This window comes from Belonocnema kinseyi, chromosome 9, assembly GCF_010883055.1.
Source record: "Belonocnema kinseyi isolate 2016_QV_RU_SX_M_011 chromosome 9, B_treatae_v1, whole genome shotgun sequence".
Classification (NCBI taxonomy): domain Eukaryota; kingdom Metazoa; phylum Arthropoda; class Insecta; order Hymenoptera; family Cynipidae; genus Belonocnema; species Belonocnema kinseyi.
The window spans coordinates 55598777-55613120 of record NC_046665.1 but is presented as its reverse complement, the minus strand read 5'-3'; the positions used below and the strand labels follow the sequence as shown (position 1 = coordinate 55613120).

The following is a 14344-nucleotide window of genomic DNA, read 5'->3' as shown; positions in this document are numbered from 1 at the left end:
AGATATTTATTAAATATTTCTTAAACCTTTTTGAATAATTGCGCATATTTTACTCTGAATAAACTAACATTTTTTAATAAATAACAATTGTAACCTTTTTTTTCTAACTTTTCAGCGATACAATTTCTTTTAAGATTTTCAAATTTATTAAAACAAGCATAAATCAATTTAATGACTAACTAAAAATTGTACTGTAAACTTCACAAGAGTTTCAACTACCTACTTTTAACTCCTGTAGCACACGATATTTTTTCTAACAAATGCAGGAAATTTTCGATTTGAGAAACAATAAAAACCAATTTTTTGAAAATGTATGGTAATTTTTGGAAATGTATGGTAAATATACAAAAATTATCTAAAAATCCCGGAAATTTTTTGTAAATTTTTTAATTACCGAAAATGTATAGAAATTTAGTGTATCCGAAGTTTTTTGGAAGAAATTCAAAAATTTCAAAAATTTCTGAAAATTTGATAAATTTAAAAAATTTCTGAAGATTTGATAAATTTAAAAAATTTCTGAAAATTTGATAAATTTCAAAAATTATCAAATTACCAATAATTTCAGATTTCTAAAAGTTTTATGGTAATTTATCAGTAATTTATGGTAACTTATCACTTCGAGTATGTCCAATAACTTTTCACTACTCACGATCAGTCTCTCAAGCGTCATATCATAATGAAGTGAGGTTATGATTCCGATAGTCCTGGAAAGTAATTCTGTCTCGAAATGCGAAAGCGCAACAGCAAGAAAAAGTAATCTTACTCACAGATCGCAAGCACAGCAGCTAGAAAGTCTTTTTCTAACTGCTTTTTACCACGGTTTCGGGACTTTATATCCATTCATTTTTTAAGAAATATGGCTTATAATAATGTGTTCTTAAAATTAGTTAAGAATAGATGTTTACTTAAAAATGATTAAAACTATTTGTATAGACAAAGGCACACTCTAACCATTTTGGCAGGAATTGAATTTATTTTTTCACGGTATCAGATTTAAATGTTCCATAATTATAAAAACTGTTCATAATATAAACCATTTTTATAAAGAATTTTTTTAAACCATTTGTTTCATGAATAGAACCAACAAAAACAGAATAAGAAAATCCAAGTAATTTTAGATAAAAGTTAAACTATTTTGCCCAAAAGTAATCTTTTTTGGTAAAAATTGAACCAATTATTTGCAAGTTGAATTTCTTGAAAATGCAGTTTTTTATTGAAGATTTATCTCTTTCGTGGAAAATTAATTTTTTTAATGAAAATGTAACCATTCCATTTATATTTAAAAATTCAAGCGCTCACGTGAAAATTCATGTATACTTTGTTGATAATAATTAAACTTTTGCGTAGAAAATTAATCGTGCCGGGCACAAAATTAAGTTTTTCTAACACACGCTCAAAATGTTCGATTTTCAACGCATGTACTGCGTACGGGAAGTGACCAATTCCGAAACCGTGGTAAAAAGCAGTTATAAAAAGACTTCTTTTAGCTGCTGCACTTGCGCTCTTTCAGTGAGATAACTTTTTCTTGCTGTTGCGCTTGCGCAGTTCGAGTCAGAATTACTTTCCAGGACTGTCGGAATCATAACCTCACTTCATTATGATTTGACGCTTGAGAGCCTAATTGTGAATAGTGAATAGTTATTGGAGATACACGAAGTGATAAGTTACCATAGATTACCAATAAATTACCGAAAATTTCCGGAAATTTTAAAATCTTTGAGATATCTGAAATTATCGGTAATTTGTGAATTTTTCATAAATTTCTGAACATTTTTGAAATTTAGCCGAATTTTCATGAATTTTAGGACATTTCTTAAATTTAGCAAATTATCCATGAATTTTCAGAATTTTTTGAAATTTTTTAATTTCTTCCAAAAAGCTTCGGATACACTAAATTTCTATAAATTGTCGGTAATTTACAAATTTACCATAAATTTTCAAAAAAATGGTTTTTATTGTTTCTCAAATCGAAATTTTCCGGCATTTGTTAGAAAAAATATCGTGTGCTACAGGAGCTAAAAGTAGGCAGTTGAAACTCTTGTGAAGTTTACAGTACTTGCCATCGGCTCATCTTGGGGTCGTTTCTGGCTCGTACAGCTAACTTCACACTCGTGTGGAACTGCCTACTTTTCGCACTTGTAGCACAATATACTATTTACGTTAAAAATTCAACTCTTTTATTAAATTTTCAAATGTTTTCTTCAAAATTAATTTCTTTGTTTAAGATTCATAATTTTAGTTGAAAATTGACCTCTGTTTTAAAAATTAAAATGTTTTACTTAAAATTCGTCTTTTTCGTTTGTTTGTTGAGAATTAATTTTCTTCACTGAAAATGTAACTATTCCATTTCTTGTTGAAAAGTGGATATTTTAAATTGGGAATTTATCTTTTTTGTTCGAAAATGCATGTCATTTGTTGAAAATTCCTCCAACTTTAAACAAACAATTGAATTTTTTTAACATTAACTTTTAAGTTAAAAAATTTGTGCCAAAGGAGGTGAATTTTTCATTAAGAAAATATTTTTAATTGAGTTTAATAGAAATTCGCTTTTTGGCGTACAATTTATTTTTTCATCTAAAAATGTAACTATTCTATTGTTGGTTAAAAAATTTTCTTTGTAAGTTGAAAATTCAACTATTCGGTATAAAATTCACGTATTAAATTCATGTGTAGTTAAATTCTACTAGTTGAACTTTTTTTTTGAACTGGAAATTTAACTTTTCCAATTTTAGTTTAAAAAATTATTAAATAATGCCACGAATATACAGTACTTGTTACAGATAAAATGTAAACGTCAAATCTAAAATGATGACCCTCTTGAACTTAAATAACCCTGCATGCAATCAGCACAAAAACGTATGGTTGGCTAATTATTTTAAAATGATATCAGCCACGCATTAAAATAATTCTTTTATTATTTGGTAATTATTTATTATTTAACAAGAGAAAATGTTAGTTAATCAATTTCATCCAAAAATTGGATCAAATTGATATGCACTTCTTTTATACAGATTTCGAATTTTCTGAAAAATTCTTCGCTGGTATTAGAAAGTTGTAAATTTTTTATTTCCGAAGTGGAAATTTAAACAAGGTGAATCTATAAAAACACTTTTAGAATGAAAATAAAATGCAGAGTTAAAAATTTTTCAATGAAAATTTTAGCTTTCCTGTCAAAGATTCATAACTTTAGTTCAAAATGTATCCTTTTGGTGAAAAATGCAACTCTTTTTGGTTGAAAGTTTATTCTTTATTGTTGAAAAGTCTACTAATATATTTTTAGTTGAAAACTCATCTTGTTTGGTTAAAAATGGTATTATTCGAATTAAGAGTAATTTATTTTGTTAAAAATTCATATTTGCGGGTTGAAAATTGAAAAATCTGGTAGATTGTTATTTTCTTTCATGTAAAAAAAATCGTTCTTGATTAAAAACTCATTTCTTTTGCATTTGTTTGATTAAAAATCCAAATATTTTTGTTTGAAAGTTATTGTTTTTTAGTTTAAAGGTCTACTATTATACTTTTGGTTGAGAATTCATCCTTTTAAAATGCAAATTTCATTATTTGGTAGAGAATTTAGCTATTTTGTAGGAAATTCATCAATTTTGTGAGAAAATCATTATTTACAATTTAAATTAAAATTTTGTTTGTTACAATTTAAATATTCTAATGAATATTCGCCTTTTTGGCTTGAAAATTCAAACATCTAGTTGCATTTTTTTATATGATTGAAAATTCGTCTCTTTGTCGGAAAACCCAATTATTTTTAGTTGGAATGTCTTTAATTTTGTTTGAAAAGACTACTGTTATATTTTGGTTCATTATGTTATTATTTTCTTGAAGATTTAATTATTTTTTTCGAAATTCAACAATTTGGTGAAAAAATCATTATTTTTTGTTTAAAATTCAACTTTTTCGTTGAAAATGAAGATTTTTTGTTGTAAATTCAACTATTTTGTAGAAGATCCATGTATTTTGTTGTATGTTTGTCTTTTTTAGTATAAAAGTCGTTTTTTCGGTTGCAAGTTCATTTCTTTGGTCTTTTTTTTGGTTTGAATTCGACTAATTAGAAATTCTTTCTTTTGTTAAAAATTAATTTTTTAAACTGAAAATTTTGACGATTCCATTTTTGGTTCTAAAAATATCTTTTTCAGTTGAGAATAAAACTATTTAATTAAAAATTCTTCTTTCATAATTAAAATTCCATCTATTTGGCTGAGGATTTAACTATTTTGTTGAAAATTAGTTTTTTTCCGTTTAATTCAAATAGATGGAAATTCGGCTTTTGGTATAAAATTAATTTTCGCTGAAAATCAAAATTTTGGTATAAAATTCGTCTTTTCGGCTTGAAAATTCAACTGTTCTTGATTGAATTTTAATTTTTTTTATGCAACTATCTGTTTGAAAATGCATTTTGAAGGTTCGAAATTCAAGAATTTTGATGAATTCATTTTTGATGGAAAAAGTAATTTTTTTTAGTTGAAAGTAAACATTTTTGTTAAAAAATCAACGCTCTTTGAAAAAATTCGTGTTTTTGGCTTGAAACTTTAGCTATATTGTGAGACAACCAGTCATTTTCCCGATGCTTAAAGTGACCGAAAATTAAAATAGCTAATATTATGATATCGAAATTTATTTTGAGAAAAACTAATTTACCGAATGATTAATTGACCGAAAACCGTCTGAACGAATAATTAATTGAACGAAAACTATTTCAACGGTTCTCGAATTATTCGATAATAGTTTTAAGGAAGATTAATTTTTCCTAAATTTCATTTTACTGAAAGTGTAAATTTCAGAAGGCCTAATTTTGCGAAAATTCAGTTAACCGAAAAATCAGTTTAGTTAACTAACCTTAATTTTTTCTTCCTTGGTGCATTTCGTTGATTTTCACTGTTTTTATCCCTTCAATAAACTTGATTACGCATTATACGTGTTTTATTTGTTATTAAATATCTACCTGAATGTAAATAAACAATTGTTATATTTTCGTATATTTGAGCATTTGGTTAAATGATTTTCGGATAACTCACTTATCGCTAAACTGATTTTTCGGTAAACTGAGCCTTCGCAAAATTAGGCCTTCTGAAATTTGAACTTTCAATAAAATGGACTTTCGGAAAAATTAATCTTCGCTAAAACTATTTTCGAATAATTCAACATTCGTTGAAATGGTTTTCGGTCAATTAATGATTCGGCCAATTAGTTTTTCTTGAAATAAATTTCGCTATCCTGATATTAGCTATTTTAATTTTCGATCATTTGTAACATCGGAATAATGACCGGCTGTCATATTGTGAAACGTTCAATTATTTTTTGGAAAATTCGTCTTTTTGCTTCAAAATTCAACTATTTGGTTGTTACTACAACTGTTTGGGTAAAAATTATTACTTATTCTTGAAAATTCTTCTTTGTCGCTTAAAAATTCAACCAATTGTTTTCCGATACAATAGTTTGCTCAAAAATTGTTACTATTTTGTTGCTGAAAATTCGTCTTTTTGGATTGAAAAGTCATCTCTTTTGATAAATAGAAAATCTTTTTTGGTAGAAAATGCAACTATCTTGTTGAAAATGCAATGTATTTCGACTTGAAATCTTAGAAATTGAAAGTATTCTATATTGACGGGACGAGGGGTCAAAAATGGTTAAAGTAGTTTGTGAACGGCCCCTTATCAAGTCCTGTTATTTTGTTTATTTCAAAAATTGTTATTTAAGTCTTGCACTGGCAATGACGTCGTGAAATGAGGTTAACATTTACCACTGAAAACCAGCGTAACTTGCGCAAGACGAGCATGACGTAAGAAGTGTCTGGGATAAAAACGTAAATTTAAATCAAGATTTAAACTGATGGCCCTTCTTAGCCATGGATTATCAAAAGTAATCATAAAATTTTCTCTCAAAACTGAAATAATGAAACTATTTCAATTCTCTTGACACAAATTCATTCATTCATTCATTTGCCTTCTCAGTCACCGGCTTTTAATCCTTAATCAAGCTGAAACCCAATTTACTCAACTTACTGATGACCTCTTACAATGTGTAGCTACGAGATTGAAAATAATTGGAGTCAATTTTATTGTTAAAAAAGGATTCAAACTTGTTTTCAGTTACGCCTCCCCATTTTTTAAATGAAAAGTATTTTTTTAAAGTTTTGAGAATTTATTTTTCAACTTAATATTTCTATCGCAATTCAGAAACAATTAGGGTCAACATTATAATGAAGTGCTTACATTTTTTAATTAAAAATTAGAAAGATCCAAAGTTCGAACTTTTAAAGAACTAATGTCATCAATAGAGTGCGATAAAATAAAAATTTCGGATAACTATTTATTGTTTAAGTTACTTGAATTTTGTTACAAAGAACGTTCATTTTCAATTAACTGTATTTCTAACCAAAAAATATTTATTGTTATCTTAAATCAAAAAGAGTTGAATGCATAAAAAAATATAAAATTTCAAAAAAAAGTTGAATCCACGATCAAAAATGATTTTGATTTTAAAGCAAAAAGATGCAATTTTAATTTAAACAATACGAATTTTCTTCCAAAAGAGGTGAATTTTCAAACCAAAAAATGCATTTTTAACAAACTTGTTACACATTCATCTAAAAAAGATTTTTAAATCAACAAAAAAGATTTATTCAAATTATAATTTAAAAAAAAAAATTCGTATGAAATTAAAGTATCTCCGATTCTTGACTTTAAAGTTAGATAAATATAATTTTTCTTTGGCTTCTCTAGAAAATTTAAATAGATTTTTGAAAATATCAGATATATCAAATTATTTAGAAAAAGAATAAGATTTTTTTCTTTATAAGATTTTAATGAATTTAAGGAAAAATCTAAGTTTCATAGATATATAAGACAGAAAGGTAAGCACCGAAAAAATTACAAAATATTGCATAAATATTTCAAACTTTAAAATATTTCTAATCTCTTAATAACTTCAAATATTTCAAGAAAAGTTTTTTATTATCATGAAACTTTTTAAAATCTTGAAAAAACTTCAAGATTGTATTTAGAAAACATAACAAATCTACATTTCATTTCAATTTTTTTACAAGCATTTCAAATTTCTAATTATTTTCGAAATGTTTTCCAAACTTCTAAACATGTTTTGAAATACTTCGGATTTCCTATAAAACTTTGAACAAATTGTGCAGAATTGAAAAATTTTCATTTCTTAATTTAACATCTGATTCAGGTGTTAAAATAACATACACCAAAATCCATCTTGGAGACTATAGTTTTCTAATTTTAACCCACGCGCTCAGAGGAATATTTTCCTTTCATTACAGAAACCGTTTCTTTAACATATTTTTTCTCATTCGACCCAAAGTAAATTCAAAATAGACAAAATCATTTGAAAAACACATTTCTTTGAACTAACGAAATTTCTTTGAATCAAAGAAACTTTTTCCGTAATTTAATGAATCAAAATAAGGATTTTTAATTTGTATAATTTATCATTCAAATGTATCCAAATATTTTTACGTTTCAAAGAATTCAAAATGAGTGGATTAAGTTTATTAAGATATTCAATTTTTCTTAACAATTCTACGTTTCAAATAGGACACTGATAAGGATTTAAGAAGTGTTGATATTATTATCAAAATTGAAAAATTTTCTTTTCGTATGAATTTTTCTTTCTCGTATACCATTTTATGTACCAAAATCAGAACACAAAAAAGCTCAAAATTAAAAATTAAATTGTTCAGTTTAATTTTCACTGGTTTTTTAAGTTGTCGACCCGTATAAACAATAGAAATTTATATTGATTGGAATGTAGTTGTAGATAATACCTGAGAATGAAAACATAGAAATCAATATAAAAGACTATTAGGTCCAATTTTCTATTCTTTGGAAAATTTATGTTTTTTTTCTTTTGTTATACATTTGTCTATGACGAACCGGAAAAGAGGTAGCTGAAAATATAATTTTTGTGAGCCTTGTTGTTTTGAAACATAAAATGGTTCATATGAAAACAGACTTCATTCCGATCCTAGAAGAATTTTTAAAAGAGACGCACTACGAATAAGCTCAACATTTGATCCTATTTGCAGGGGTCCTATGAATGCCATTAGGTTTTGTTTCAATTGAAGCTCCAATGTTTAACTCTATTCACAGAAAGATATCTATACTTTGTTTAAATATTGCTTAAAGGATATTTCGAAATTAGCAATTTTCAAGAATGCGTAATTTGTTGGATTATTACTTTTGCTACTTGGAAAATGTAACAATCTGAATATACTGGTACAGAATCAAACAATAATGAAAAATGTTGTACCAGCACTGCAAATGTTCCTTTCTTCTATCAAGCTATTATTATTTGTTCATAAAGTAAATGAAAATCTTAGCTATTTTGATAAAAAGAGATATTTCGGGTTCCAATCATGTAAAAAACTACGAACTTTTCCGACGTTTCGTGAACATTGCAGTTCACTTCTTCAGGCCTGACCTGAAACTAAGGTATCAGGTTATTTTGTTCTTATGTATACTCTCTACGATGCCTGTGATTAGCCATAGCACCCCACAGTGGGGGCTGGTCGAACCTGATTGGCCAATCAAGTCTTTTTTAATTTTATTTATGTTTTTTTTTTTAATCCGGTAGTACGGAAAGCCAACTCGGATTGGTAATATATCCATTGTCCCTATTGATGTTATTAGGGTGTTCTAAGATTTCGATTGCTTCTCTTTTTTTCTTGGAAAGATATTTTGTGTTTTTGCAATGACTTTTGTTTTGTCAAATAAAATGTTATGTCCTGTTTCGATATGACGTCCAGCTAGTGGTGATTGCTTGAAATGTTCTAGCCTAACTTTACTCTAATGTTCCTTTATACGTTGGCTCACCGTTCTCCCGGTTTCTCCAATATAGACTTTGCCACAAGAACAAGGGAGTTTATATACACCTGGATAACTGGGGGTTGCCCTTTTGTCTTTGGAGTTAGTTCGTAGTTGTCATATTTTCGCAGGTGGTTTATATTTGCTTTTGATGTTGTATTTGTTGAGATTCTTCCTACTTGTTCTGTGACACCGTGCATGTAGGGTACGGTGGTGGCCGTTTTTCTCTCCCTTTCATTCTTAAGTTGTGTTGACTTGTTTTTTTTAGTGTATTGTCTTATTGCTTTATCAATTTTTTTGTTTCGGTAATCGTTCTGTATTAGGATTTGTTTAACGTTTTGTAACTCCTTTGGTAAGTTATCCTTATCTGTTACGGAGATAGCTCTGTATACAAGGGAGTTGATGACCGATTGTTTTTCAGATGGGTGATGGTGGGAGGAGGCATGTAGGTATCTGTTTGCATGAGTGGGTTTTCTGTAAACTTCAAGCTCTAATGTGTTATCTAATCTTTTATGAACTAATACTTCCAAGAAAGGCAATTTTCCGTTTTGTTCAATTTCCATGGTGAACTGGGTATTAGGATGTAATCGATTAATGAAATCAAAAAACTTATTTAGTTCATCTCGTTCATGTCACCAGATGACAAAAGTTTTATCAACGTAACAAAACCAAAATTCCGGTTTGAGCTTGGCTTGGTTGAAGATTTTAGTTTCTAGATCTTCCATGAAGATATTGGTTATTACAGGTGAGGTTGAGGATCCCATTGCTGCCCCTGAGGTTTGTTCGTATAATTGGTTATTGAAAGAGAAGTAAGTATTATTGAGACAGTGTTCTGTCAGCGGTAAGAGCTCGGAAGGGAAGTTTGTAAAGGATTTAATAATATCAATTGTATCAGAGATTGGTACTTTCGTAAATAGAGACACTAGGTCGAAACTCACTACGATGTCTTGGGGTTAAATGTGGGTCTGTTGTATCTTTTCATAAAGTTAAATGAGTTTTGGACGAGGAAGCGTGCTAGGATGTAAGTTGGTGAGTTTATTGCGCTGACGATCGGTCTGAGTGGAATGTTATCTTTGTGGAATTTTGGAAGTCCGTAAAGTCTTGGATAGATGGGATTAGTAGGTATTAATTGAGATATTGTTAGCTGTCATGTTTAGATTCTTTGAGAAGGGTTTTTGTTTTACTACCTATTATTTTTGTAGGATCCTTTTTAAGTTTTGTTATGCATCGTCAGTTAGAAGGTCCATGATTTTGTTGTTATAGTCTTCTTTATTCATTATTCTGTTGTGTTACCTTTTTCTGCGGGTAATATTATAATGTCTTTATTCAGATTGATTTCTTTAATTGCGGTTTTTTTCTTGTTTTGTTAAGTTTGTGGAGGGAACTTGAACTTGGCATAAATTGTTGGCCGTCCTACGCCGAATGTCATTCGCTTTGTCAGATGGAAGGGTATATATTGTGAATTTTAAATTACTGATGATTTCTTCTTTCAGGATTTTCGAAGGGGCTACAGCAAAATTATGTCCTTCAGATAAAGCAAAAATCCTTTTATTGTTGAGAGGATGGTCAGAGATGTTTTTGACTGTATTCTGTTAGTTGTATTTGCCTTACTGAAAGTAATTTCTCAAATTTTATTTTTGGGTTTTGAGGGTAAAGTTCTGTAATCCGTTGGAATTGGTCAGAAGATATGCGGTCCAATGTAGACCAAATGTCAAATCTGAGGGTGTTTGATAGGAACTGACGAAGTTCTAATAGTTTTTTGGAGGTAGTGTCTAAGAGAAATTCGGTATGTTGTATTCTTTCTTTTAAGAGAAGCAAACTTGTATAATGCAAAACTTATTTAGATTTAGATGTTTCCAAATTATTTTTCAGTTGTAAGAATTTTTGGTCGATTTGGTTGTCCCTACACCGATTCAAAAAAGCTAAGGATTTTAGTAGCTTACTTTGAGAAGCCCTAAGCTTACCAAAGGTGTTGGTTTAAGCAAGAATATTCTCCCCGTAGAGTTCTTTAATAATAGATTTAATGCTTTCACGATTTCACACGATTAGATCCCGAAATATCTCTGTTTATCAAAAAGGAATTTTACAAAAGGAATCACAACACGTAAAACAGACCCTAATCCAGAACGATTACACAAAAAAGCAAATTGATAAAGCAATAAGAAAATAAACTCAAAAAAACAAGTCAACACAACCTACGAAAAAAAGAGAGAGAAAATACCACCGCCATCATCGCGATAGCATTAAATCGGTTATCTTAGTTATTTGTCAACACTATTTTTATTTATAATAGAAATGACAGCTAAACAATACATGCATATGTAACATTATCTATTTTCTCATACAATGATTATCAATCTAATCCATCTTCCGTAAAAAAGATATTTTACTCAATCGGTTGTAAATTTCCCTATAGAAAACTTTGATGCTTTTCCTGTAAAACTAGGTTGATTGGACTTAGCAATGTTTATTATTCCATACTTGAATTAAAAAATCATAATTTAAAAATCATATTGTATGCTGTAAATTATAGCAATTTATTATTTGTATTATTAATCATGTTTAATTAATCCGACAAATATTCCTTTCTTCTATTAAACTATATTGTGATTTGTTGATGAAATAAATAAAAATCTTAACTATTTGTCTATACTATTTTCATTCATATAATAGGAAGGAAAACTAAACGGTACACGCGCATATAACACCATCTATTTTTTACACAATAATTAACAATCTCATCCATCAACCTAAAAAAAAATTGACACAATCAGTTGTCAATTTTTCCCATATGAAAGTTTGATGCTACTTCCGTAAACGTAGGTTCATTAGAATTAACACTGTTTAGCATTCCTTACATGAATTAAACAATCATAATTTGAAAATAATATTGTATACTGTAGATTATAGCGAATCATTATTTATATTATAATTTATTATTAATTGATCCTACAAATGTTCCTTTTGTCCTTAAAGCTATTGTTATTTGTTTATAAAATAAATGAAAATCTGAACTATTTGTCTATACTATTTTCATTCATAATAGAAAGAAAAGCTAAACGGCACATGAACATGTACTTAATCGGTTGTAAATTTTCCTATATAAAAGTTTGATCCTTTTCCTGTTAAATTAATTTCATTGGCCTCATTACCGTAGTTTAGAATTTCCGGTTTGAATAAAAAATTCTTGATTAAAAAATCACGCTGCATGCTATAGATTATAGCATATTATTACTTGTATTACTAATTATTATTAATTAGCTATACGGATATTTCTTTCTTCTGCTAAACTATTGTTATCTTTTTATGAAATAAATCAACAGTCCTATTTGCCTATACTATTTTCATTCATAATAGAAAGGAAAGCCATACGTTACATGCGCATGTAGCACAATCTATTTTTTCAGACAGTGGTTATTAATCTGATTTATATTTCTAAAAAAAAATATATATATAATTTATTCAATCGGTTGTAATTTTTTCGCAAACAAAAGTCTGATGCTTCTCCTGCAAAACAAGGTTGATTGGGCTTAGCACAGTTTAGGATTCCCTGCTTGAATTGAAAAATCGTAATTTAAATATCATATTGTATGCTGTAGGTTACAGCAAAATTATTAAATATGTAAAAATCTTAACTATTTGTCTATACTGTTTTTATTAATAATATAAAGGATAGCTAAACGGACAGGCAAATGTAGCACCATCCTTTTTTCACACAATGGTTATTAACCCATAAACGGCCAAAACGCCACTACCGGTACACTGCTTTTCAACGGCCAATAACTAAGACTATTCGAGACTAGAAAAAATTGAGACATATATATTTTTATTGCTTAAGATCTCCTCTTTCCGACAGTGCCAATGAAATTCCTCAAAAAATTTACTTATTATCCCAAAATGCAGTTTAAGCAAAAAAAAACGTAATTTTTCGTGCCTATTTTTTTTGTGAACCATTTTCCAAAGCTTTTCGAGTCTGTAATTAACCTGGAATCTCACTAACGGGTGGAATAAATGTCTAAACTTTGAGAATCCATGGTTCAAAGATCGATTTTTCGTTTTAGTATTTTCAAAATGGCGTCTTAATGGCAAAATTTTTGTGAAAACATTCATGAATTTTTTTACAATAAACGATGCGCTTTTCGGAAAAATCATTTAAATAAAAAGTTCTTGTAATCAGCCAAGAAATACGCCTGAATTTTTTCGAAGCGTTTTGAGCAAAATTTTGGATTATGCATATGAACAATTTTTGCAAAATTCAAAATTTTGCTCAAAACGCTCCGGAAAAATTCAGGCGTATTCCTCAGCTGATTACAAGAACTTTTTATTCTTGACAAATTTTCCGAAAAGCGCATAGTTTTTCAATAAAAAATTTCCAACGACTCCGTAACCTTTATTGCACTCTGACATCAAACCACACCTTCACCGCATTGTCATCCTGGATCCATGGATTCTTAAATTTTAGACATTTATTCCACCCGTTAGTGAGATTCCAGGTTAATTACAGACTCGAAAAGCTTTGGAAAATGGTTCACAAAAAAAAATAGGCACGAAAAATCACGTTTTTTTTTTATTTAAACTGCATTTTGGGATAATAAGTAAATTTTTTGAGGAATTTCATTGGCACCGTCGGAAAGAGGAGATCTTAAGCAATAAAAATATATGTGTCTCAATTTTTTCTAGTGTCGGATAGTCTTAGTTATTGGCCGTTGAAAAGCAGTGTGCCGGTAGTGGCGTTTTGGCCGTTTAAGGGTTTTAATCTGGTCCATCATCCTAAAAAAAATCAACTCAACCAGTTGTAAATTTTACCGACAAAAAATTTTTATCCTCCTGTAAAACAAGGTTGATTGGGCTTTAGCACTGTTGGACATTCCCCGCTTGAATTGAAAAATCGCAATTTAAAAATCGTATTGTATGCTATATATTAACACATGCGACAATTCCGTTAAGCGCAGCTAACCCAATTTTCTTATTCCAGATAGGAGATATCTCGTCGTGTCGGTTCAACAATTGTCCCTTTTATCATTTTTTCTGGCCGCCTTCGTCAAACCAAGATTACGCAATGTACTACGCGACTAGAAAAGTGTATTGTGACCAGCAATCAACCAGCACCTTCTTTTTCTTATGATTTCATAAACTTCCTTCGCATCTTCTTTTCTTTTCTTTTATTTATACAGATTAAGCATAGGTAATGTATATTAATACTAGAAAATAAACACGAGCGCGGTTATTATTTTGTTGTCTTAGGCAATATTTTTATTGAAATATCGAAGATATTAAAACAAAGTTTTCATATTTTATAGCAGTATCTAATATCTGAAACAACAAAAAAGAAAAGCAAGGACAATATTTTTGGTGAAAAAAACAATTTTTAACAAAACATATCATTTTAAACCAAATAGTTCAATTCAATCCGAAACTATGAATTTAAAAAAAAAAGTTTATTTTCAACGGAACATTTTAATTTTCTATCGAATTGTCAAAGCCTCAACCAAAATATATCACTTTAG

At 28.8% G+C, this 14344-nt stretch overlaps 1 protein-coding gene across 1 annotated transcript in view; it reads right to left on the bottom strand.

Moving 5' to 3' along the window:
- LOC117180550 (collagen alpha-1(IV) chain) overlaps positions 1–14344 on the bottom strand; it is a 117069-nt gene that overhangs the window by 99842 nt on the left and 2883 nt on the right. The gene's annotated exons all lie outside the window — the stretch shown is intronic.